The sequence below is a fragment of the Oryx dammah genome, unplaced genomic scaffold (assembly GCF_014754425.2).
Source record: "Oryx dammah isolate SB20612 unplaced genomic scaffold, SCBI_Odam_1.1 HiC_scaffold_18, whole genome shotgun sequence".
NCBI classification, from domain to species: domain Eukaryota; kingdom Metazoa; phylum Chordata; class Mammalia; order Artiodactyla; family Bovidae; genus Oryx; species Oryx dammah.
The window spans coordinates 23707570-23733536 of NW_024070202.1; the positions used below are offsets into that span (position 1 = coordinate 23707570).

The 25967-nt window shown below is 38.2% G+C and overlaps 1 protein-coding gene across 2 annotated transcripts in view; it reads right to left on the reverse strand.

The window, feature by feature from the left end:
• Positions 1-25967, reverse strand: part of DGKB (diacylglycerol kinase beta) — an 856074-nt gene that overhangs the window by 753733 nt on the left and 76374 nt on the right. The window lies entirely within an intron of this gene.

Sequence of the window (25967 nt, forward strand, 5' to 3'; positions counted from 1 at the left end):
GTCCTCTGCAGATGTATCCTGGATCCCCAATGCAAAGAATTCAGTTCTCCTGGACAGCGGCAGATTTTCAAAAAACTACGGAAATCAGAGGGTATAAGGAGTTGTTTCATTTTGTAGATCAGTGTCATCAGGTTCCTAAGGAAACTACTGAAATGCTGTTGATCCTTGAACAGTGTAGGATTTAGGGAAGCCAACCCCTCACATGGAGAAGGCAATGGCACCCCACTCCAATACTCTTGCCTGGAAAATCCCATGGATGGAGGAGCCTGGTAGGCTGCAGTCAGTCCATGGGGTCGTTAAGAGTCAGATACGTCTGAGCAACTTCACTTTCACTTTTCACTTTCATGCATTGGAGAAGGATATGGCAACCCACTCCAGTGTTCTTGCCTGGAGAATCCCAGGGTGGGCTGCCGTCTATGGGGTCGCACAGAGTCGGACACAACTGAAGCGACTTAGCAGCAGCAGCAATCCCTCACACAGTTGAAAATCCATGTATAATTTTCCTGTTATCCCTCAGTATTTGTCGTTCTACATACATGGATTCAGTCTACTACAAATCTTGTAGTACTACAGTATATATTTATTGAGAAAGTCCTGCAGTAAATGGAACCATTAAGTTCAAACTTGCTGAACAAAGGTGATTAGTTTGGAAGTCATGTCTTCGATTTTGAAGACATGGCTCCCAGAGTAGAAAAGCATGTTTCGGTTGATATAGAACCAAGAGCTCACTACTCAGGTCACATGGTAAATGCTATAATTAAGGGGTCTTTTGCACAGGAGCACCTCATATAATCTTATTGTTGCAAAACCTAAAAGCAGTTTGGGAAAGCTTATTAAATTTGCTGTCTGAGCTTCCCCTTAAGGGTCTTACAGATGCTAATAAAAACATTGTTAACTAACAAGAGTAAGAGAGGAGGCCAAGGGGACAGTAAGGAGAGACTTCCTTAAAAGGTGGAAATTTTTAAATGATAATTAAAGAATAAACTGAATACTGACTGGGTCAAAACAAAGAGGAAACATAAAGGGGAGAGTAAGAGGACTCATCCCAACATTGTAAACATCTTTAGATTTTTACTAAGAATTGGTTAAATCAACCACTGATGGAGTCAAAGTAAAGGTTCAAAGTTATAGTTACTCTAGTAGTCATGTACGATGTGACAGACCATAAAGAAGGCTGTGCTGAAGAATTGATGCTTTTGAACTGTGGTGTTGGAGAAGACTCTTGAGAGTCCCTTGGACTATAAGGAGATCCAACCAGTTAATCCTAAAGGAAATCAATCTTGAACATTCAGTGGAAGGACTGATGCCGAAGCTCCAACACTTGAGCCATCTGAGGCAAAGAGCCAACCCATTGGAAAAGACCCTGATGCGGGAAAGACTGAAGGCAAAAAGAGGAGGGAGAAGCAAAGAATAAGATGGGTAAATAGCATTACCGACTCAGTGGACACAGGTTTGAACAAACTGTGGGAGATAGTGAAGAACAGAGAAGCCTGGTATACTGCAGTTCATGGAATTGCAAAGAGCTGGACAGGACTTAGTGACTGAACACCAACAACACAAATAAAATAGACGGACTTAAAGCAAAGGTTTGATACAACACAATCAAAGGTTCGTGTGATAAAAGGAACCTTCTGTTGGCCCCCCAAAATTAAAGGTCCCAAACTAGTCCACTCTAGTTACCCTAGCTTGAAGAAATTTAAAAACGGGAAGGTAGAAATTACAATGAAATATCTGACCAGCAACCATTTGGGTTAGCACTTAGGCAGGTTAGTCAAGTTAAAGGCTGACAAAAGGGCCAACGTCTCTTGGCTCAGTTCCTCACTGAGTACCCACAGCATTTTACACAAAAGTCAGCAAAACCATCATGAGGTGAAGGAAAGAAAGTTTCCGGTTGTATGCAGGAGACTCAGGCACTGTGGCCCAAAGCCACTGAGGAAGCCCTGGTGTGGACAACAGTTAGTCTGAAAGACTACAGGAATGTAAGGGATTATAGGATTCTAAAGAGTATAATGGAGAAGGAAATGGCAACCCACTCTATTTAAACAGCCTTTATGTAAAGAACTTGTGTCAGTTTTTCCTGAATACTTTATGGGAAAAGATATGTCTGGCCAGGAGCACTTGTATTCACTACGTAAAAACAAAACTTGTTGATGAAGTTTTAACTATATTCTTATAGTTAGGATATAAGAGTTGATGGAATTAAGTACAAAGTTTACAGTGTGAAGTAACAATCATGTATTATGGCAAGACATTAAAAATTTTAACTTTAAAAAAATGTCCTCTGCCCCTCTTCTCTCCCCATTACTGCATTATACATGGACCAAACCTCCCCGTGTACAACCGGCTCAACCATGAAGAGCAATGTTCTCCTAGCACCTATCAGACAACTCCTTAAAAGATAACATTTCCTCTTGATCTTGTAAGGGGTTATGATGACCTACCACTTTGTACCTGCAGATCTGCATTGTGTAAACTGTCAGTTATACATCATTTAATGCAGAGCTTTCTGTTTCAAAAACATATAACTGTGCTTTGAATTCTAACTGGTGGATTCTAACTATGCAGACTTATAACTATGCTGGATTATAATCCACAATTTGGCTCTAAGAAAATTTCCCACTTTTTTCTTATACCAACTGATTAATTCTTCACGGACAGTAGGAAAAATGGTATACTTTAACAAGCTTTATGTAGAGTGACTGTGTCTCTTCTACTTGTATTTTGAGGATGAACACTGTAGCTCAATGGTGAATGTATAGTTTATCCAATACTGTAAAAACAGAAGGCATATAGGGCTAACAGTATTATTTGTACGTGTTAAAGGGACCAACAAAACTGCCAGAAATCACACAGTATGGCACAGAAGCTAGAGGCTGATAGTTAAGGCTTGACAGAAGCCACATTAGAGGTTTTTTTCCCCTTACAGTGAATTAGTCTAAGATTGAATCATGCACTTAGAAAAAGAATATCCACTTTGTTAGAAAGCTTTATTGAGAGTTTACAAAGGTATAAATCTTTTGGTTTCCATCTTAGCTGGAAATCTTCTACATGATATAATAAAGGAAATAGAATATAATTTAGTTGATGAGTGAGTCAGTGCTTGATATTCAATATGCAATCCAATTCTTTGAGAATTTGGAAGTAACCATTCCCTCGAAGACTCTCAAGAGTCACTTGGACAGCAAGGAGATCAAAAGAGTCAATCCTAAAGGAAATCAACTCTGAATATTCACTGGAAGGACTGATGCTGAAGCTGAAGCTACAGTATTTTGGCCACCTGATGCAAAGAGCTGACTAACTGGAAAAGACCCTGATGCTGGGAAAGACTGAGGCAGGAGGAGAAGGGCGCAGCAGCAGATAGGATGGTTGGATGGCATAAGCCACTCAATGGACATGAGTCTGAACAAACTCCAGGAGATAGTGAAGGACAGGGAAGCCTGGAATGCTGCAGTCCATGAGGTCACAAAGAGTAGGACATGATTTAGTGACTGAACCACTTCCCATCAGAAAAGCTCCACAAGGCCAGCGGTGTGGTTCCACAGCCAAGTCTAAGCCCTACCAAGACCCAAACCCCTATTCATCCCCAATGGCCTATAGGTACTGGGAGATTACAAACAGAATTGTTCTCCACCTAAGAAGAAAAAAAATTAAATACTAAGTACTCTAAACCTGTGATAATGAGCAAATGTGCCCTGAAACTCCATCATGGAAAAAAACAAAAGCAAAAAACCAAAAATTTGGATACCTCCTCTGTGCTTTTGCGATTTGGATTGTCTACCACTCCTGTTTTCTAGGACCTAAGGGCCATTCTTTGAAATGCAAATTTTAGAGAGATGTTTCTAATCAACAAGAAGAAAAAAATAAGAAGGAGGGTATTTGGAAACTGGCAAGAGAAAAATGCTCTCCACGAATATTAAAACTATATAAATTCTCTGTGTCTGTCTTTATGCTTATTTGTGTCTACACAGGTACACTCTAGATACAATATTTCTCTACCACTGGATGATACTGCCAACATTAATTAGTAAAAGAGGGCTAATTAGTCAGGTGGAAGGCAAGCATATAAGAATTGCAAGTATATAAGGCAGGCAATCCTCATATAAGATTTCAGTTCAGTCGCTCAGTCATGTTCGACTCCTTGCGACCCCATAGACTGCAACACGCCAGGCTTCCCTGTCCCCCACCAACTCCCAGAGTTTACTCAAACTCATGGCCATTGAGTCGGTGATGCCATCCAACCATCTCATTCTCTGTTGTCCCCTTCTCCTCCTGCCTTTGATCTTTCCCAGCATCAGGGTCTTTTCAAATGAAATCTTCGCATCAGGTGGCCAAAGTATTAGAGTTTCAGCTTCAGCATCAGTCCTTCCAATGAACACCCAGGACTGATCTCCTTTACGATGGACTGGTTGGATCTCCTTGCCGTCCAAGGGACTCTCAAAAGTCTTCTCCAACACAACAGTTCAAAAGCATCAATTCTTCAGTGCTCAACTTTCTTTATAGTCCAACTCTCACATTCATACATGACTACTGGAAAAACCATAGCTTTGACTAGACAGACCTTTGTTGGCAAAGTAATGTCTCTACTTTTTAATATGCTGTCTAAGTTGGTCATTGCTTTTCTTCCAAGGAACAAGCGTCTTTTAATTTCATGGCTGCAGTCACCATCTGCAGTGATTTGATTCTGGAGCCCCCAAAAATAAAGTGTCTCACTGTTTCCATTGTTTCCCCATCTATTTGCATGAAGTGGTGGGACCAGATGCCCTAATCTTAGTTTTCTGAATGTCGAGTTTTAGGCCAACTTTTTCACTCTCCTCTTTCACTTTCATCCAGAGGCTCTTCAGTTTCTCTTCACTTTCTGCCATAAGGGTGGTGTTGGGGTATACTAAAATTCACAGAAATATAGAAACTAACCCAAATTTTTTTTCAAGTTCATATAATCTGGGATATTCTCCCATAAATAAAAGCTAGTTGAAGTTTGTTGGCTTAATTAAAATAGCATATCTTCAGAGCTACACGGACTTCCCAGGTGGCTCAGTGGTAAAAAATCTGCCTGCCAGTGCAGAAGTCATGGGTTCCATCCTTGACTCAGAAGATACATGGGGGAGGAAATGGCAACCCACTCCAGTATTCTTGCCAGGATAATCCCACAGACAGAGAAGCCTGGTTGGCTATAGTCCACAGGGTTGCAAAGAGTCAGACATGACTGAGCACAGCACAATTCAGAGTTATAAGTATTTCATATAATTCAGACATACAATTTTAATTCTTCCTGAGTTTACTAGTCATATAAACTCATATTATATCTTTTACAAAATTTGTCAGCAAGAAAATTAGCTTGAGATAATAGCTGAGTTTGTCCAATGTCTCATGGGTTTTCATGAGTAATCCAAACAAAATTGTTAGAAGCAATTGACTTTTTGTACTAGATATAAGTAGGATAAGAGTTTTTAAGTAAACCTTTTGCAATAATTCTGTTTTAGGGTGTGTGGGGGTGTGTATGTGTGTGGGTATGTATGTGTGTGGGTGTGTATATGTGTGTGCTCAGTCACTCAGTCATGTCTGACTCTTTGCTACCACATGGACTGTAACCCACCAGGCTCCTCTCTCCATAAAATTTTCCAGGCAAGAATACTGGAATGGGTTGCCATTTCCTCTTGCAGTGAATCTTCCAGACTCGGGAACTGAACCCATGTCACTTGCATCTCCTGCATTGGCAGGCAGATTTTTTATCACTGAACCACCTGGGAAGCCCCATGTTTTAGGGTGAAAGTATGAAAGTTTCTCAATCGTGTCCGACTTTTTGTGACGCCATGGACTGTATGTAGCCCGCCATGCCCCTCTGTTCGTGGAATTCTCTGGGCAAGAATACTGGAGTGGGTAGCCATTCCCTTCCCCAGGGAAACTTCTCAGCTGAGGGACAGAACCCAGGTCTCTTGCATTGTGGCTGCTAAGTCACTTCAGTCCTGTCCGACTCTGTGCAACCCCATAGACCGCAGCTCACCAGGCTCCCCCGTCCCTGGGATTCTCCAGGCAAGAACACTGGAGTGGGCTGCCATTTCCTTCTCCAATGCATGAAAGTGAAAAGTGAAAGTGAAGTCGTTCAGTCATGTCCGACTCTTCACAACCCCATGGACTGCCGCCTACCAGGCTCCTCCATCCATGGGATTTTCCAAGCAAGAGTACTGGAGTGGGGTGCCATTGCCTTCTTACATTGTAGGCAGATTCTTTTCTGAGCCACCATGAAAGCCCCCATGTTTTATAGTATATATACTTAAAAATAGCTTCATAATCTTTTTGATAAATTGAAAGTTCAGTCTTGCTAACTTAAATGTTGGAAATTTACTGAATTCCCAATGAAGAAATCAAAATTTTAATAATATGTGTACATCCTATACAGGCTTCCCATGTGGCACAAAGGTAAAATTTGCCCTCCAATTCAGAAGATGCAAGAGACACAGGCTTGATACCTGGGTCCAGAAGATCTCCTGGAGGGGGAAATGGCAACCCATGGCGTTGCAAAGAATTGGACACGACTGAATGCCTGAGCATAGCATATATCCTGTATACGTTGACAGAAACCCAGGAAAACTCAAAATACCATCCAAAATGGCCATAGCCACCACCTTAAATACCATTTCAAGCAAAAGACAAAAGTAAGATGTTGACGTAGGAAAGATCATTTAGGGGAGGTGATAGGGAAATTAAGTGGAAATAGTCTTGTTCAGGCTTTAGAGACAAGAAAGCAGAGCAGGCCTCTGACCTTGCTTCTGACCTGCCTGGACACTGTGCTGACTAGGTATCAGCCTAGTAGGTGCCAGTAGGTGCATGGACTGTTACCAGTAGGATGAGCAGCAACATAGATAAAATAGGGAGCAAGTCTTGGAATTCTCGAGCCCCTGGAGGAGATCTAGCAAACCGTGCATAGGGCTTAACAAAAGCATATAACTCATAAGATAAAACAAATAACATTATAAAAAAGATTAATGTGATATAAGACCTGCAATTTGCTCACAAGCTGATGACTCTATCAGTTTTTGCTCTGGGACTATAAGTGGGAGCCCTCAAAACTGCAATTTTGAAGTCTCACTTGTCCGGTGTACACACCACCTGGGTGAAAGTGTTAGTCACTCGGTCATGTCCAGCTCTTTGTGACCCCATGGACTGCAGCCCACCAGGATCCTCTGTCCATGAACTACTTATGCCAAGAGGTATATTGGGGGATGGCAAATTCTGTTCCCCTTCATAGTGAAAGAATAACGAGGGACTACATAAAGGGACAGGGAGCTTATGAAAGGATAAGCATAAACTACTAAAGGACAGATGGAACTACTAGAGCATTCTACAAATGTTCTTGCAAGCACAAAATCACAAATTTAAGACTTTGAAGTTCTGATTATGATGGCTTATTTGTAGATTTTTCTTTCATCTCAGAAATCATGTATATCTAAAACTATAATATTTTTCAACTCAATATTTTAAGTATAGTTGAATGATGTAATCTATTCTCAGCTAAATTCACCCAAGATTTAAACTAATTTATATATTTTTATTGTGTGAAATGAAATTCATATTTTATGGTGAAACATGAAAAATTTAAACATAAAAAAACTTTTCTCTGCCCTTTATCCTCCATTCTCCCTCCAATTTTGCATTGTATATCTACATTATGCATTAAACAAACCTCCCCATTGGCAGAAATACCTGCTCCACCATAAAGTACTATATTCTCCTAGCATCAACAAGACAGCTCCTTAAAAGATACATTCCTTCATGATCCTGTAAGGGGTCAGGATGACCCAACACTTTGTACTTGCAGATCTACCTTGTGTAAACTCAATAATACATCATTGAATGGACAGCCCTCTGTTTCAAAAAACTGATGTAACTGTGCTTTGACTTCTAAAGGATAGAAGAGTTCTCAGAGCTTTCTGAGTTGCTGCTCCCAGGTTGCATGCTCAGTTTAGCCCAGACAAAATTTTCTATTTCTTTCTTAGATCAACTGATTTTTTTTTTCATGGACAATTCATTTGATAATTAAATTCATATCTACTTATGTCATTTGAGACAAGTTATGAGCCTAAAATGTCTTCATACATTAAAAGAAAACTAAGAAGGAAAAAAACTTTTCAAAAACTATAATTGAGGAAGCAGTGTGATCTCAGTGCAAACTAAAGTGAATTAGGAAGGACAAAGAAATGACTAAATTAATGGATAGAATATTGAAATATGTAGATAAGATGCAACATTTAATTATTAATTGATTAACATTTCTTATATCCTCAAAACAACTTTGATTCCTAAACCAGCAGATTTTTAAAGTGGCTTCTTGAAAACATTATGTCTGTATATACTGAATATAGGATATTTTTGTCAAATTAGAAATTAGTTTTTGGATGTAACACAAATGATACTCCAATAAAAATTACCTTAAAAAAGAAATTAGTCTTTAGAGGAAAACACATAGCTATTATAGCATCTTACTAAAGGTAAAAATAATACAAGGACATAGAAAGCTTTAGAGTTCAGTTAATTTCAACTGAGAGAATGCAAAAAGTTGATAGTACTTTATAATATCAGAGATAAATTTTTAAATTTATGATTATTCTCTTAACTGAGAGAAAAATAAGCAATATTTACAATCAATTCAGTTCAGTTCAGTCGCTCAGTAATGTCCTACTCTTTGTGACCCCATGAATTGCAGCACGCCAGGCCTCCCTGTCCATTACCAACTCTAGGAGTTCACTCAAACTCATGTCCATTGAGTCGGTGATGCCATCCAGCCATCTCATCCTCTGTCGTTCCCTTCTCCTCCGCCCCCAATCCCTCCCAGCATTAGAGTCTTTTCCAGTGAGTCAACTCTTCGCATGAGGTGGCCAAAGTACTGGAGCTTCAGCTTTAGCATCATTCCTTCCAAAGAACACCCAGGACTGATCTCCTTTAGAATGAACTGGTTGGATCTCCTTAAAATCAATTTCCTACCTCCAAACAAACAACTCTTAGAAAAATAGATTAACAATGAAGAAAGAAGTGAAACTAAAGGTATTACATTTTTCCCCTCTTTCTCTATATTTTACAGATTACCTGAAAAGAAATACATGGCTTTTAAAATAATTTTAATTCATTTCACTGTCCTCACTCCCCAGTCTATATTAGCATAACCTGTAACCCTATTAACTTTTGTTTTAGATGTGTTATCTTTTTCACCTCATTTATTTTCTCCCTAAATAAACAGCAAGTAATAAATGATGCAAAATTCCATGTCAGAAAATAAAATAATTTTGTTTTTTCCAACGAGGATACTAATTTTTCCTAGGGTGATAACTTTCTCTCTCAGAATTATGATTAAAAAATGGTGTTTGAAGGAAGAAAATAGGAATGAAATAGAATGAAGATAGAATACAGCCTGAGAAGAAAAGAGGATGAGAGATGGATCAAATTCAATTACTTAGGAGAGGAAAATTAGTAGCAAAATATTTTCATTACTGATTACAATTCAGAATGCTACATTATATAGCTAAAAATATATATATTAATATATTTGAAAGTTTCTTCAATAGCCTAGATTTGGAGAAGTTTGTGTATACAGTTTGATGTATCACAACCAAGCTGGGTTATTCCGGAGATCAAGGCACATTAAGTTTATTTACACCTACCATTTATTTAAATCACTAAATTGATGGTTTGATTAGTCTTTGTTATTTAAGATCACATTACAAAGTTATATAAAGCAACACTTAAGGGTCTATTTTTATTGATTGTAAAATAATAATTTTAGATGTTTCAATTCTCATGATAAAGGACCCATTTCATATGGATTAGTCCCAACAGAAACAGCTTGCTTAATGGACATATAAATTGGAGCCAAACTAAGAAAATTATGTACCAGGCGAGCAGAACTATTACAGAGCATTCATTCAGCTATTGTTCTGCAAGTTTTCTAGGTGGGGGATAGAGTATGAGGTGGAGTGCAGAAGGAACACAAACACAGAGCTATCCTAGGCTTCCTGGCCGATTCATTTCATTTTTGTCAATTGCATTAACTCTCCAATTGCAAACTTCCCTTTGCCCACTTACTAGATTATACCTTCAGCATTTCTTGTTACTGCTGCTGCCTTAGGCAGCCTATTTGATTTTGCCCACACTGCTCAGGGACTTGCACAGAGCAGTAGTGTTAAACTTGCAATAAAAAGGAGCCAAGCCTTTAATGTTTCCTCAAATAACTTGGCAGACCCCATCATGCTTCTTCCTACTAAAGTCCGGAAATAGATTCTGCCCTGGGGGAAATATAGCTTCTTCATCAAAGCTTCTGTCCATAATCTCTAATTTTTTTCATGATACTCTTACTGTTTTCAAGTGACTCCAAGTCCCTGCCCATTGGAACTATCTTCAGGCTGCCTTAAAAGGTGTATTTTCATACCTTTTCCAACACTTGGAAAATGATTCATTTCATAGCCCAGCAGCCTTCAAGAAATACCATACTTTATATTTTGTCTTCTTGGTCATAGTAAATATGCACATCCTTTATGAATCATTTGAACTTCTTAGGACCTTCATTCATTTTTTCCCCTTCCTATTCTCATTTCTGCTGAAAAGCAATTTTGTTTGTTTATACTTTGTTTAAAACTAATGATCAACCAAAGGATAACAGTAGAGCATGGTGATTAAATGCATGGATCCAAGACACAGTCCACCTGATTTGAACCATGTCTCTATACTTTAACACCTCTATGACCATAGGCAAATTATTTAATTTCTCCAGACTTTAATTTCCTCATCTTTAAAATGGAGATAATCACAGTAATTGCTGGCCTCACAGAGTTGCTATGGGGATTAAATATGTCAGTATAGTTAAAGCACAAGTACTTAGAAGAATGTGACCAAAATGAACTCATGGTAAACTCTTTGTAAGTATTAATTAGACAGTATATTATATTTGCCATCCAAGATGTGTTCTGAGTAATAATAAATATCAGCATGCAAACATTTGGCTTGCTTTAAAAGTGCACCACTCTGAATACTCTAAAATAGACCCAAGGTCTGCAATGAGCTATCTTTTGCCCTCATGGGATGAAGCTATGGATAATAGCTGATCATAACTACCCAGGACACCAAAATAGTGGTCTTGTCAGCTTTGATCCAGTGGGACTCAGGCAGGAGGGAGCCAAGACATTGCAAAGAGCTATGGAAAAAAAAGAGAGAGAGAGAGACAGAAGAAGGAAAACAGGAGAATAAAGGGCAGAACAAATGAACAAATGTTTCATCTTATTTTTTGTATTCTAGGTTACGTTTTTGGTCAGATATTCATGGTATTACATTTTTTGTGAAACATGGACAGTTCCTGAACACCCTTTGAACTTCGTATGGAGTAATAGCATGGGACTAGCTGGAGAAGGGATTGCCCAGGATTTCTGACCTTCAGAATGGTTACACTTACATTCAAGCATACAATAGACAGTTTCAGAAACTTCCACTGTGGTATTTTACTTGACAGTAGAGTCATAGAGCATTTTAAGAGAAAAGGCACTGGCAACATGGCGATATCTTGGACTCTGAAGTAACCTGAAGGAGAAACATAAGCTTTGAGAATAATGTCTCCACTCAAAAGTTAGGAACAAGCTATACTGTGTGTGTGTGTGTGTGCGCGCGCACGCGTGCGCGTGTGCACACATGTGCGCACACACGCGTGTGGAAGAAAAATTGGAGAAAGTGGCAGTATCTCTGTATTCTGAGTGCTATACTATTAGTGGTTTCAAAAGCAAATTTTTATTAGAGAAGGAAATGTCCAGATACCTATGCTAAGTTCTTGATCACCTGGGCAATGGAAGATAAAATAAATGCAATTCTGTGATACACTAGAAAGTTTTTACAAAATATGCTGGAGAGGAGGGCTAAGAAAAAGAAAGCCAGGTACAATTCAAACAAGACCTCGTAGGAGCAGATATATGGCCCAGTGTCATGCTCTGCCAGCCAGCCATCCCTCATAGATGTCTGGGTGTCTCTGTGGTTGTTACTAATTCAAACGAATTAAGAGAAGTCAGAGGTTATGGTGAACTAGAAAAAAAAAGTAGTTGATAAAGCAAGGGTCATATCAACTTATAAGATACAGACAATTGAAAGCTGAGATGTTAGTAGACACTTTAGGTGGCTGCAATGAGAATTTCCAATCTTCACTTCATGAAGTGAAGTGACACAGTGGGCAAGCTACAGGATTCACTTCAAAAAAATCATCCCAGCTACTACTGAGGAAGACATTCTGGAGAAATGCACAGTACAGGCTGGTAACTATGTTTCAAGTGGACTCTTTCCTAGAGCTGGACAAAAATTCCACACTATTCCATCTGACTGCACTTCCAGGAGTAGTGTCCTGCTGGAGCTACTGACTTGCAAGACCCTGAGAGCAGTGTAACGATTCCAAGGTATCTGCACTAACAGAGGAAGAATTCTGGACAGAGTCTCAGGGGACTATTAATATTTAGTTCACCTCTGGGCATTACTGTTCACATTTCCCTCTCTCTACAGTTCACATATCTCTACCGTCTAAACGTAAAAAAACATCTGTGCACCTGGGTTGACTACACCGAGAAGGCTCTGAAGTTGCCAGAGGAGAACAAGGGCTTCAGAAAAATGTGGACTCAGCGCCTGTAAGCACCTGTAAGCAGACTAGTGCTGCTGCCGAAGGTCAATTTCAACTTCTTTTAGGTACTGACCTATTCTTTATGTCTCACAGGACAGACTGAGTGGTATCTTCACATGTTCCCCTTACGTGCCTTTGTGCCAATTTGTACGGTCAGTTAGAAGTCAAAATACCATCAGAACAAATCCACATGTCTCAGCCCATAGACTGCAGTGGAAAGGAGCCAACAGAAAGTAGAAACTTCTTTGATATCTAAAGTTTTCAGATACCAAAGGACCTGCAAGAAGTAGATGAAAGGGAAACTACAAAGTAGGAGAAAGAGTTCTTTCACTTTGTATGGAATATGGACTCAGGAATACTGAAGCAGCATATAATTACAGGAGACATGGAATTTTATCCATGATCCATTTACAAATGTCTGTTTCTCCAAGAGGGAGCCTTTGAAGGATTACATTAAGTAACTCTTAAGTTAACAGTGTTGTTTTTCACTTTTCAACTCTATGCTTTTTAGATTAGACTGGGAGATAATGTAATATAAGGAAAATGAGCCGAGAATTCAATAGAATGCTGATGGCCGCCAATAGTGGAAGAAGGAGGAAGAGTTCTGCAAGGTTCTTTGGCCAGAAAGCAGCTTGGGAAATGGCAGAAATCATCATTAAATGTACCATATAACAGTGCCTCATGAAAGGCCTGTGAAAGTACTTATTGCTGCTTCAGAAATACTTCCCAGAGACACTGAGAAAAACACCTGATGTTTTTGACACCGAAGAAGAGAAAAGAGGCTGAATATCATGAGGGTGCAAGTTTTCTGGTCCCAAAGACTCCAAAATGTTTAAGATGTCTAATTTTTTTAAAATTCTGCCATTCGTGAAGTGAATATATGAGAGGAGTAGAAAGGAAAATATGCCCTCCCAGAAAGGTTTATTAATTTAAAATAATTCTGGCTCATAAGTTTAAAAGTGTTTACAATATTTTCCTATCATAAACAGTTTATTTGATATTGGTAACAGGATATATCAGTAATCATATCAAATTATATCCCACCAATAATCAGAATATAAACTTTGTTCCGTGCTTTCCTTGGGATTCCTTTCATGATAGGCTACCTCCTTGACTACTTAACTAAAGCATATCTTTCATGAGTAAATTTCTAGATAAAGATCCTCATTTGAAAGAATTTTAAAATTACCACTACCAACCTCTGATATCCATAGGGAAACTGTAAATGAGAAAGATTTGGCAGAATTTTGTAAACATCTGGGGGATGCTCATGTCCAAGTTGAAATTATGGCTACCACCATTTTACTCTTTTCCTGATTTTTCTTTTTTAATGTGAGAGTTTTGATTTCCCACTGTCTTCAGTTTGGGGGCATGTTTCAAGGGACAGTGGATTATCCTAATTTATCAATAAAATAGGATATCCTAATTTATCAATAAATTAGGATGTCCTAATTTATCCCCTGGAGAAGCGAATGGGCACCCACTCCAGTATTCTGGCCTGGAGAATTCCATGGACGACATAGTCCATGGAGTTGCAAAGAATAAGACATAACTGAGCAACTTTCACTTTCACTTTGAGAACTCCTTGCAATTGCATGAATGTTGAGGGTCCTGCCTCATGTCATCAGTACCTTTGGAGCAGAACGTGTTACTATTTGAGCTTCTAAAAGTGAAAGTCGCTCAGTCCGACTCTTTGAGACCCCATGGACCATTCAGTCCATGGAATACTCAAGGCCAGAATACTGGAGTGGGTAGCCATTGCCTTTTCCAGAGGATCTTCCCAACCCAAGGATCGAACCCAGGTCTCTCCCATTGTAGGCGGATTCTTTACCAGCTGAGCCACCAGGGAAGGGGCAACGTATTCAATGAAAGAGGAGAATTTGCCTGGAGTGGAGCTTTTGGTCTCCCTCTCCCAGATCCTTTCTTTCTGTGCTCATTCTATAACAAAGCAATGAAAAATAAATTAATGATTGATACTTGCGAGAAAAAGGTGTGTGTGTCTGTGTGTGTAACTGTATTTTAAAAAACTGACTTTTAAAAAATAAAATGTAAGAATTATGCCTCTTTTTCACAGTAGACTCTAAAATAGCTTTAACTAACTGTATTTCCCTTCATCCTCTCTGGATGAATATAGAAAAGTAGGTGACTCTCCTATCTTGAAAAGTAGGGTGTAAATAGGATGTACCTGAAAACCTAGTGTTAGGGCACAGGGAAAGAAGAGGAATCAGAGACCAAGACAAGGAGATATCTGGGCACAAATCTGAAGTTGTCTTTATATGAACTGAAAGGCAATCTGATGGGAAAGTTTTCAACAATTTGTAGGGCACTGATTATGGTGGTAAAGACTATCACAAGTTTATATTCATTGGGAAACAATTCTCAATGTTTCTTTCATGTTTCTGCCCGTTTTGCAAGCATAGGCACACACTAGTTTTTTCCCCAAACTATCATTTCAAGGATGTTTTTGGAGTGGAAAACCATGAGGGACACAGATTGTGACCCCATTTTGAACAAAAGACATATTTGTTTACTGTCTGTTATAAAATATTTGGGTTCCCTAAACTTGGGAGTTCCTCACTGCTTGTAAAAAGGTCACCTGGCCCTTTTCCTGTTTCCCTGTGAAAACTAAAGTAGGGGAGCCAATAAAAACACAAGAAACATCATGTTTTCTGTGACATGATTAATAAACTCCTCTTTCTCTGACCCAGGAGGCTTGCATCTTCTTCTAGCATCATGAAGCCACAGCAAGCTAACTTCTAAGACTATAAGTACGGTAAGATCTCAGACCCACTATAGTCTTGGCAATGTTCTTCCTTATAAAATACATTTTGGGAGTATGCAAAAATAATCCTTGTACCTGATGTTCCCTAGGCAAGGTTTTGAAAGAGGCAACAGGATTTGAAGATAAATTGTGGAAAATTAGGCCACAAGAAATAGGATGGTATTTCTTACATAATCTCACAGAAACAAACTATACAATTCAATAAATAATAAAATTATAAATGTGTATTTGCAAGAAACAGAGATACTAAACTACAAAAAAGAAAAGAAATAGCAGAACGATAACTTGAACATTCTAATGATAGTAACAATAAAAACAATAATTAACTTACATATGGTAGTTTGCCATTTACAATGCATTCCCACACATATTATTTTATTTGAGACTTACAACATTCTTGTGAGTGGGCTTTTTATTTTCTTAATTACACAGTAGAGAAAATTAAACTTTAGAAAGGTTATGTAACTTGATAATGACCAAAACTAATACATTAAGAAAATAAACAGTAGAGAAGGACTTAAGAAAACTGAATAAAACCAAAACATAATTCTAGATTTGGCCATAAGCTCAAAACCTTTCATCACCAAGTGTTTCTCTTTATCGGCTGCCCAACTTGTTTCCTATAAACATGTCTTTCTTTCCTATGTGAAAGAACAAAATCCCTCTTTTTATTTGAGTAACTTCGAGTCTCCCTCTTTTTTCTCATGGCTAAGATTCTATGAGGAGCTTGTATATATTCTGCTTCTCTTCCACTCAGTTTCTTTAATTTCTCCCAATGATTATATGTTGAGAGGCAATGTTTTATTAATGCCACTTACAGATTTGTATTATATGACTGCTGCTGAATTCTTTAGCATTGTCTCCACACACATGTCCGTGTACACACATACCTGTTGAGACACAAATATATACATGCCCCAACACACATTTCCAACTCTTCCCTACTTTCCCAACTTTCTTTCATGCCTCAACACATGCTCTGATATCTATTTGGAGTTTCTCTGCTTTTTGAAAAACTCTGTTCAATACTTTCAATTAAAATTCCTCTCCCCTTTCAACACCATGTGAAGAAGAGTTAAAAGCTCTCAGTCTTGCTAGATTTTGGTTCAAAATGGTGACACAGGAAGCCCCTGAACTCACTTCCTCTACAGCTACATGGAATAATTCCCTAAGTAAGAACTCTGTAAACAGGGAGGATGTGAATGACCCCTACATATAGGGCAAACAAGAAAAAATCCACATCAAAATAGGTAGTAAAGGCTGAGGTACGATTCTGCCATGAGCCCCAGCCCCACTGTGGTGATCCACAGCTAGGAGGGAACTCATAACTACCAGCTTTTCCCTGATGAGCCAGGGGTCTGGACACCACATATGGTGCCCCAGCTTTGAATCCTTTCACTTGAGAGAGGGGCCTCCAAAATGTCTATCTGTGAAAGCCAAGGGGGCTTGTGTCTAGGAGGCCCACAAGGCTTTTGGGAACTGAGAAAATGTTCATAACAGCCCCAGCAGACTTACTGTGGCTAAGCCCCCAGGTCCAGTGCAGAGGCAGCAGATTAAATATGTAATGCTCAGATATCAAAATGAAACTATATTATGTATTGTTTATCAGACATCTGTACATACATAGAGAGATGTAGATATAGATATATTAATGTAATCAATACCACTGAGAGATCATGGAGTGATGCAGAATTTTAAATGAGTAAAATGATTTCTTCCAGAAGAAAATATGCAAAATTTTGTGTAGGAAAGATATCCAGTCTTTTCATTAAAAAGGGCTATTTTCTTAGCTTAAAAGCTGTGGCCTGAGGAGCAAGCATCTAATTTAATACCCATCTAGGGGCTGACTATAATACTCTCCAAAAACAGGAGGCTAGCAGGCACCATCTTTGCTCTCTCTCTCTTTACCTGCCTTGCTCCAGGTGGCCTGATATTCCAGAAAGGAGTCTGCACACAGGTCTGGTACCCCAGCTTTTGCAGCTGCACCCAGAGGATTTACCCCCTGATTATCTGGCTCTCCTGGCCAACAGGGTTTATGTTCCAAAGTCTCACAAGTCTATAATAGAATATCAGTTTTCAGTTGGCCCACAGGACACAGTGCAGAAGCTATGGACTGAAACACCCATGTGCTCAGAGAAAGATTCTTATTTCTGGTACAAACAGGGGTGCTCTACATCACTTATCATTAAGAAAATGCCACATGAAATCACAATGAGATAACACTTCACACCTCTTAAAATCGCCATCATCAAAAAGAGGTAACAAGAATCAGCAAGGATGTGCACGAGAACCTTGTACACTGTTGATGGAAATATAAATTGGTGCAGCCACTATGGAAAACAGTATGGAGATTCTTCAAAATTTTAAAAATAGAACTACCATATTTTCCAGCAATTCCACATCTGAGTATTCATCTGAAAGAAATAAAATCAACATCCTGAAGAGATCTCTGTGCCTTCATTTTCACTGCAGCATTATTTGCAATTGCCAAGATATATAAACAATCTAATTGTCCACAGACAAATAAATGGTAAATAAAATTATGTGTATAGATATATAATTTATAATACAGCTATACATATGGTATCTATCCATTAGAAAGAAAGACATCTCTGACAACAACATGCATGGTGCTTAAGGACATTATACTAAGTGAAGGAAGTCAGAAGAGAAAAAGACAAATATTGTATAATCTCACTTACATGTGGAATCTCAGAAACTTACAGGAACAAAATTGTGCTTCTCCAAAGGCAAGGGGCAAGAGGTGATTGTAATGGGTAAGTGTGTTTAAAAGCTACAAACTCCCCCTTATAAGAACAGCATAGTGACAATAGTTAACAATGCTGTATTGTATCTTTGTAAGTTGCTAAGAGAGTGCATCTGAAAAGTTATCATCATAGGGAAAAAATCGTAATTGTGTTGATAGATGTTAACTACATTTATTGTGGTAATCATTTTGCAACACATATCAAATCATTGTGTTGTACACCTAATACAATGTTATATGCCAACTGTATCTCATTTAAAATGAACCTTGCATATATAATAGCTGGAGTAAGTATTTTATTGCTTTATCATCATGTGCCATGGTATTTAGTCTCTCTGAATAGACTAAGCTCTTTGACTAAAAGAACCATGATATTCATTTCTGTATTATCTGAAACCAAGCATACTGCCTGAGAGTAAAAGGTACTAAATCCTTCTGGCTAAATAACAAGCAGTGAGTAAAATTAAGTTCCTCTAAATAGATAGGGAAACAGTGGAAACAGTGTCAGACTTTATTTTGGGGGGCTACAAAATCACTGCAGATGGTGATTGCAGCCATGAAATTAAAAGATGCTTACTCCTTGGAAAGAAAGTTATAACCAACCTAGACAGCATATTAAAAAGCAGAGACATTACTTTGCCAACAAAGGTCCGTCTAGTCAAGGCTATGGTTTTTCCAGTAGTCATGTATGGATGTGAGAGTTGGACTGTGAAGAAAGCTGAGCACCAAAGAATTGATGCTTTTGAACTGTGGTGTTGGAGAAGACTCTTGTGAGTCCCTTGGACTGCAAGGAGATCCAACCAGTCCATCCTAAAGGAGATCAGTCCTGGGTGTTCATTGGAAGGACTGATGTTGAAGCTAAAACTCCAATATGTTGGCCACCTGATGCGAAGAGCTGACTCATTGGAAAAGACCCTGATGCTGGGAAGGATTGGGGGCAGGAGGAGAAGGGGATGACAGAGGATGAGCTGGTTGGATGGTATCACCAACTCAATGGACATGAATTTGGATAGGCTCCGGGAGTTGGAGATAGACAAGGAGGCCTGGTGTGCTGCGGTTCATGGGGTTGCAAAGAGTCGGACACGACTGAGAGACTGAACTGAACTATACATACTCATATTAGTGCATGTGTGTGTGTGTGTGTGTGTGTGTGTGTGTGTGTGCATATGTGTATGTGGGGCACCTCCTGCTAAAATGTAGATGGCAGCATCTAAGGAAATTTCTAGAAAATAGCAACCTTTAATTTACAACTCAATTAAGGATGAAGTTCATAATTTAACCTATATGAATTTTTGTGAGAACTTTTGTTACAATTCATCATACTAATATTAGTAATAACAACAAGACCAATTATTTACAAGTGGGGAGTACTAGCCTCATTTTATAAGGTGAAGAAACAGAAGCTTAAAGAGATTGCAATGACTTTCTTAATGGTCCACAGTAAATACTTGTGAGTTACTGTTCACATTTGTAGTTTTCACCAAATATTTCTATCTTCCCCAATGCTAGACAGACAGAAGGAATGCACTTCTGTACTCCCTTAAGTTAGATGTGATCATGTGGATTGCTTGGGCCAAAGAAACGTAAGCAATGACATTATCAGGATGAAGCCTTAAGAGTCAGCCCCCAATGTACAAAGTCTATTTCTCTCTGTCACAGCATGTGCCAATTTTTAAAGCTGATGACTACTCCATCTGACTGGGACTTGATTAAGGACAATGTGAAATTAAACCATTTGCTGATTCAGATTTGGAAATGTGCATAGGAGCAAGAAATAAGCTTCTGTTTTGTTAAGCCACTGAGATTTTGTTAATTTTTCCAATCATAGCCCAATTTGGTCCACTCTGACCAAAATATTTCTCAGAAATCCTAACTTCAATATTAAAGTTTGTTTGACCATAAATCTTAATTTATGACTTTGGGGCAATTTTGAAAAGTTGAAAAAAAATAGATGTTAAAAGTCATTGAAAATGATGGTTTTTCAGGATACTGAAATAATGGAAACTTAGACATTCATAGTTATTACTTTCTTTTACTACTACAAGATCCAGGTATTGAAAAACTTAAGCTACATGGACCCAGAGAAGCCATCAACAGGAAATTCGGCTTGAAGCAGTACAACAAATAGGAACCAAAGCCAGAGATGAGGCGAAAGAGATTATGCAGCCAACATACATTCCAGAAATAAAATCTGGGTCAGAGCCAGAAACTGCTGAGTTAATCAATGTGAATAAGAAGAAACAGGGTCGGAAATGAAAGACATGGATTATCTAAAATAGAGTCACAGATTCCAACTGCAGACAAGTGTCAGGGCAAAATCAAGACAGTCTGCGTGAGTAGTAGAAGTGAGTAGGCATAAATTGAAGAACAAAGTCCTCATTTTCATAGGAAATCACCTCCATCACCACCATTAGGATTCTCAACAAAAGAGTAATTTATTGAGTACCAAGCACCTTACAGGCCTCTTCACACTGAAACATTATTGCAATCCTATGGCATGGTGAGGAAAACAAGGTGCCCATCACAGCCCTTGAACTCAAACCCAGTTTAACCTAGCAAGGAGTTATGTGTTTTCAGCCACTATGCTAATTGACTCTGAGCCATTTATTCTTCTGTCTGGGCAAAGAGAGTAATTAACATTAAGTGGCTTGGCCTCCCAAAATAGAGCCAATGTAACAAAGAGTCTAGGACAAAAGTAAGAGAGCTAATCCCACTGAGATGAATCAGAGGGCTAATATGTGACCTAAATTTGTTTACCAAGAAGCTGAATATGCACAGGGGAGGTCTAGTCTCTCCCTCCACTTCCTTAAACCTTCAGGTATGGATCAAGCACAAAAGATATCTCAAAGATACAGATGATCATGCTGAAGGGTGGGGTTTCTTGCGAGAGGAAAGCTACTTAAGACGGAAAAGGACTCTGCCAACTTTTTTTTATTATTATTACAGTTGTGTGCTGATTTTATTCTCCTCTCTTTTCCTTCCCGTGTTTTTCATAACGAAGAGTAAGGGAGGTTCCAGAAATAGGAGAAAGACGTGTGGGTGGGATGAAGAAAAATGACTCCACTTAAGACAGGGCATTATGGAAGTCCACACAGGATCCAGTGCAATGAAGTAGAATAAAGAGAGCAGAAAGGTATATTTGGGAGCAAAAGCCACAGCCACAGTTAGAAGCTCTGTTCTGTATACAAAAGCCCTTTGAGAGATGGTCGTGGCTGTTGGAGATAAGAGGACCTGATGAATCCTGGATTCCAGCTTCTCCTACTTGTGAAACATGATTAATAGCCTGTTTAATAACAAAGTGATCTTTGTAAGAAATAGTAAATGAATTATTACTGTTCTGATCTTTGCCATCACTTATTGTGCCACAGCAATGGGCCAAGTAATCTTCCTAAGAGATCATCTGCCTCCTCTAAGGTTTACTGTATTAAATGAATCAATACTTGTATTTAGAACAGGGTACTAAAAATCTATTATTGATGATGATGGCTACTGTCTCATTAAATCCTACAACACTGTGAGGTGGAATTCCACTTTTCCAGGTGAGTAAGCTGAGCCACAGGTAGTATATATAACCTCCCCAAGGCCCTAGGGCTAATAAGTTGAAGGCAGAGCAGGGGTTCAACGCTGTCAGATATTAGTTTGCCTGCAAAGCCGGTGTTCTTTCCACAAAGTCATATTGCACGCCTCTCTCCAATGGAAGAAATTGTACACTAGGTCCAAATATTAGGCACACTGATCCTTATTGAAAAGAACAAGTTCATCATATAATTTTGCAACCCTCTACAATGCCAGCTGCTATAAACAGTATGAAATTTACGAAAGTCCGGAAGTGTTCCCACTGTAATAACACAGTATTTCTCAAAAATAATTTACATGCTCTATAATACTCTTTATAAATAGCAAATAAAAAGATAATCCTAAGTGACAATATGTGGGCAGATAATGAATCACTTGGAAACACTGTGTAGATTTTACATAGAAAATCCATGAAAAGATTTGGAATTTCTTAACCCTTTGCTGTGTCTTGAAACCACAGCAGGAAGCACTGACAAACTAGTAATCTGATAAGCTCAATTCTCTACACGGCAGGAGTGAGAGCTCTTCATCTTACAACAACAGTTTGGATGACTTTTTATAAAGAGTGGGAAAGAAAATTATACTCTTCTCCCACATATCAATGGAAATGCTTCCCATGGAGTGACTCAGTCTGAAAACTTAAACAGGAGCATGCGCTCAGCATGCTGTAGGCGGCCACAGCGGGCTTCGCATTAGCTGCCTTGAGCATTTGTGGGGACAACACAGATCTGAGGCTGCCAACAGCACCAGAAGCTTCTACCTTGTGGGAAAAATTTGGTCCTGTAGCAGAAAAAAAGACATTGGTTCTTCATGCTCCAAAATGTGACACTTTTTAACTCGATCATCAACAATATGTTCAAACAGCCAACAAAACAGTCCCTCCTTCTCTATTAAAATAATGATTGTAAACAGCTACATTACTTGCAGCTCACAAGGTGCTGTTCTCATTACTTGACATATATTAACTCATTCAATTTAATACTCACAACATTTGACATATTTATTATTTTTCCCATTTTAGAAGTATGAAAATTGGGACACAGAGATGTTATATAACTTTTGAAAGTCAGACAAAGTACTATGCACTTTGCTGTACTATGGTGGGACCAGGACTTGAACACAAACTGTTTGATGTGCTAGCTGCCTAACCAGGAATGCTATGCCAATATCATTTAATTTTTCCCCAATTAATTATGAGGAAATCCTAGAAGTTGAAACAACATGTATAGTTGCAGGGTATAATGGACTAAAATTTGTGTCTGCCGGAATGCATATGTTGGAATCCTATTTCACAATATGGGGGTGGGGGTTGCGGTTAGGAGATAAATGGGCTTCCCTGATGGCTCAGCCATAAAGAATTTGCCTACTCTGCAGGAGACGCAGGAAACCCGGGTTAAATCCCTTAGTCAGGAAGTTCCCCTGGAGGAGGAAATGACAATTTCTCCTGAGGTCCTGAAGCTAGAACTCTGAGTAGAGCCTTTATAAGAATCCCAGGAGAACTTGCTGCCCCTCTTGCTCTTTCGACCATGTGAGAATACAAGAAGCTGACAGTTTGCAGCTCAAAAGAAGACCTTCATCAGAATCCATGCCAGGCACCCTGATCTCAGAATTCCAACCTCCAGAACTATGAGAAATAACTTTCTTTTCTTTATAAGTTACCCAGTCTGTGGTATTTCATTTTAGCAGCCTAAACAAAGTAAGACACGATATATTATGGCAATTGTGGAGAGAACTCAAGATCAGATAACTTGAGGAAAAGATCTATATGGTATTATAGGACTAACACTGAGTGATTTGGTTTTGTGGGGGTAAGAGTTTCATGAATTCATTCATCTCAACCAAGAAATTGACAACCACACCTTCATTCCCCAAAAGCATATAAAACACTTATTTGAAATATATCACATATAACCTTGGCATGCTACAAATATAGACTTAAGTTAATAACTTTTAAAAATTGAGTCATTTAATATATACAAACAACTTCTTATTGAAAGTCACAAAACAATTAAAATCAAGAAAGCAATTAAAATCTAATATAGCATTTTTCTAATAGACTATGGAAGAATGTCACTTTGCCAACATTGCATTGCAACATGAAAAATCCGATCCTTAAAGGCTGCAAATAAACTGATGACATGTACTGAATAGCATGGAAAATATATCCCTTTTATAATCTTCAGGCTAATAAATTTGTTTCCAGTTATGTTTTGACAATGGCTATTTATTACACAAAGATACATCCTAATTGTAATGGTCTTTGCTTTGTAATTATACAGGAAACTTCAAGGATTAAATCGAGCACTTTTCATTGCTGTCGAGCTTATTTTAAAAAGAGAAGTTCAATGATCATAGAATCAGCACTATTTATTTCTTTACAGTTAACTTGTCTTAAAAAATCTGTTTTAATAATATTCTTATACTCACTGTGTCACTGCTCACTACTTTATTGAATGCCCATTAGTCTTTGTCTCAATAGGTTACAACTTTTACATTTGACAATTTTTATTATACCTGTCATAGGTATTTCTGCAAATTTATTACAAAATGAAGTATTTTAATGATGTAATTAAATGTACTCCCATATTCCTTAGCCAATAAAATAAAAGTAGTGGTCAATAATGTATTTAATATTTTAGCATTAAATTCTACTTATCAGTTCAACTGCAATTTGAATATTTGAGCAAAAGTTATTCTAAATAATAATTTAGCTGCTCTGACAATAATTTATCTGTTTTATATTAGTGCCTCCATAGGTATGTTTCCTGTAGGTATCTAAGCACTGGAAAATATATTTTAAAAGTCCAGCTAAGTTCAGTATAACCTAAACCTATTCTACTTGGGGAATTATGTCACCAAATTCCCCTGTCTTTCCAATCAAATTTTTAGAGCTGAAATCTGCTTCTCTCTCTCAATTCTCATATTTTATTATTGCCTAAATTCTCTTCCATTAGTTTTAATGATATAATATTAAATCTATGTTTTTATTATCATCTTTCTCCATTCAAATTTTTAGTTTATTGTAGTAGCTCACTGCCATAATTTCAGTCTGTTTCAAATACTATTTTCATATTTGCAAATCCAAATTCTTGGGCTATAGTGCTGTTCATAACAACCAACCCTTAGCATCCTACAAATACTTTTCACTGTCTAACTCAGGTTGGGTATTGTATATTTTAATTCCATCTCAGTTTTACAGCCTTAATTCACTCACTTCTTTAATTTGTGCTGTAGCTAAATGTGGCTCATCTCACTTTCTCAAATATATGCTAAATTTTTCTTTTAAAATATATCATTTGTCTGCATGTACCTTGTCTTTTCTTAAAATTCATTTCAAATTCCTCTTTCATGAAAATTTCACTTTCTCCCTATCTCAAGTGGCACACTGTAACCCTACAGATACCTCAACTTTGCTTGTAGCCCTTAGATTATATTTTATCTAGATCTAGAGTCATTTATCCATCAGTTCCTAGCCTTCACTAAACTGTAAATTCCAAAAATGTGTATCTTCATTTCCCACCATGCCAAGCAAAATACTCTCCGTAAAGATGTTCAGAAATATTTACAGTAAAGAGCATATAAAAATTAGAAAACATAGGTAAACCACTTTTTCAGTTTCAGTTCTGTTGCTCAGTCGTGTCCACTCTTTGCAGCCCCATGAATCACAGCACGCCAGGCCTCCCTGTCCATCACCAACTCCCGGAGTTCACTCAGACTCATGTCCATTGAGTCAGTGATGCCCTCCGGTCAGCTTCCAAACTACTGAGTATAAACATGCTGACAAGAATTCAGCCATTCTGGACTGAACTGTCCTCATTAGATAAGTAGATGAAGCGGGCTTTAAGGGGCTCCAAACAGGTTTTGAAGCTGGGACCACATTTTGATATCAATTATTTGCCCTCCTCCCCCCAGTTTGGTAGTTGCTGTTTGTTTTGTTTTGTTTATTTTTAATCATTATTGATGGAGAAATCTCACAGGTTCTTATAGGAATTTGCATCTTCCTTGCAAATACCCACCAGCACTCTCAAAACCTTACCCAGAACACTTCAGCCCTCCAGTTAGAAAGACTGCAATACCTATTTATTGGCCTTTTCAGATAAACAGACATTCTAAGACAGTTCCTGTCTTATAATATGTACCCCATAAATGTCAGTCTTGTTATCACTCACCTATCTACTTATTATTATTCAAGATCCCTCATTTGAGTT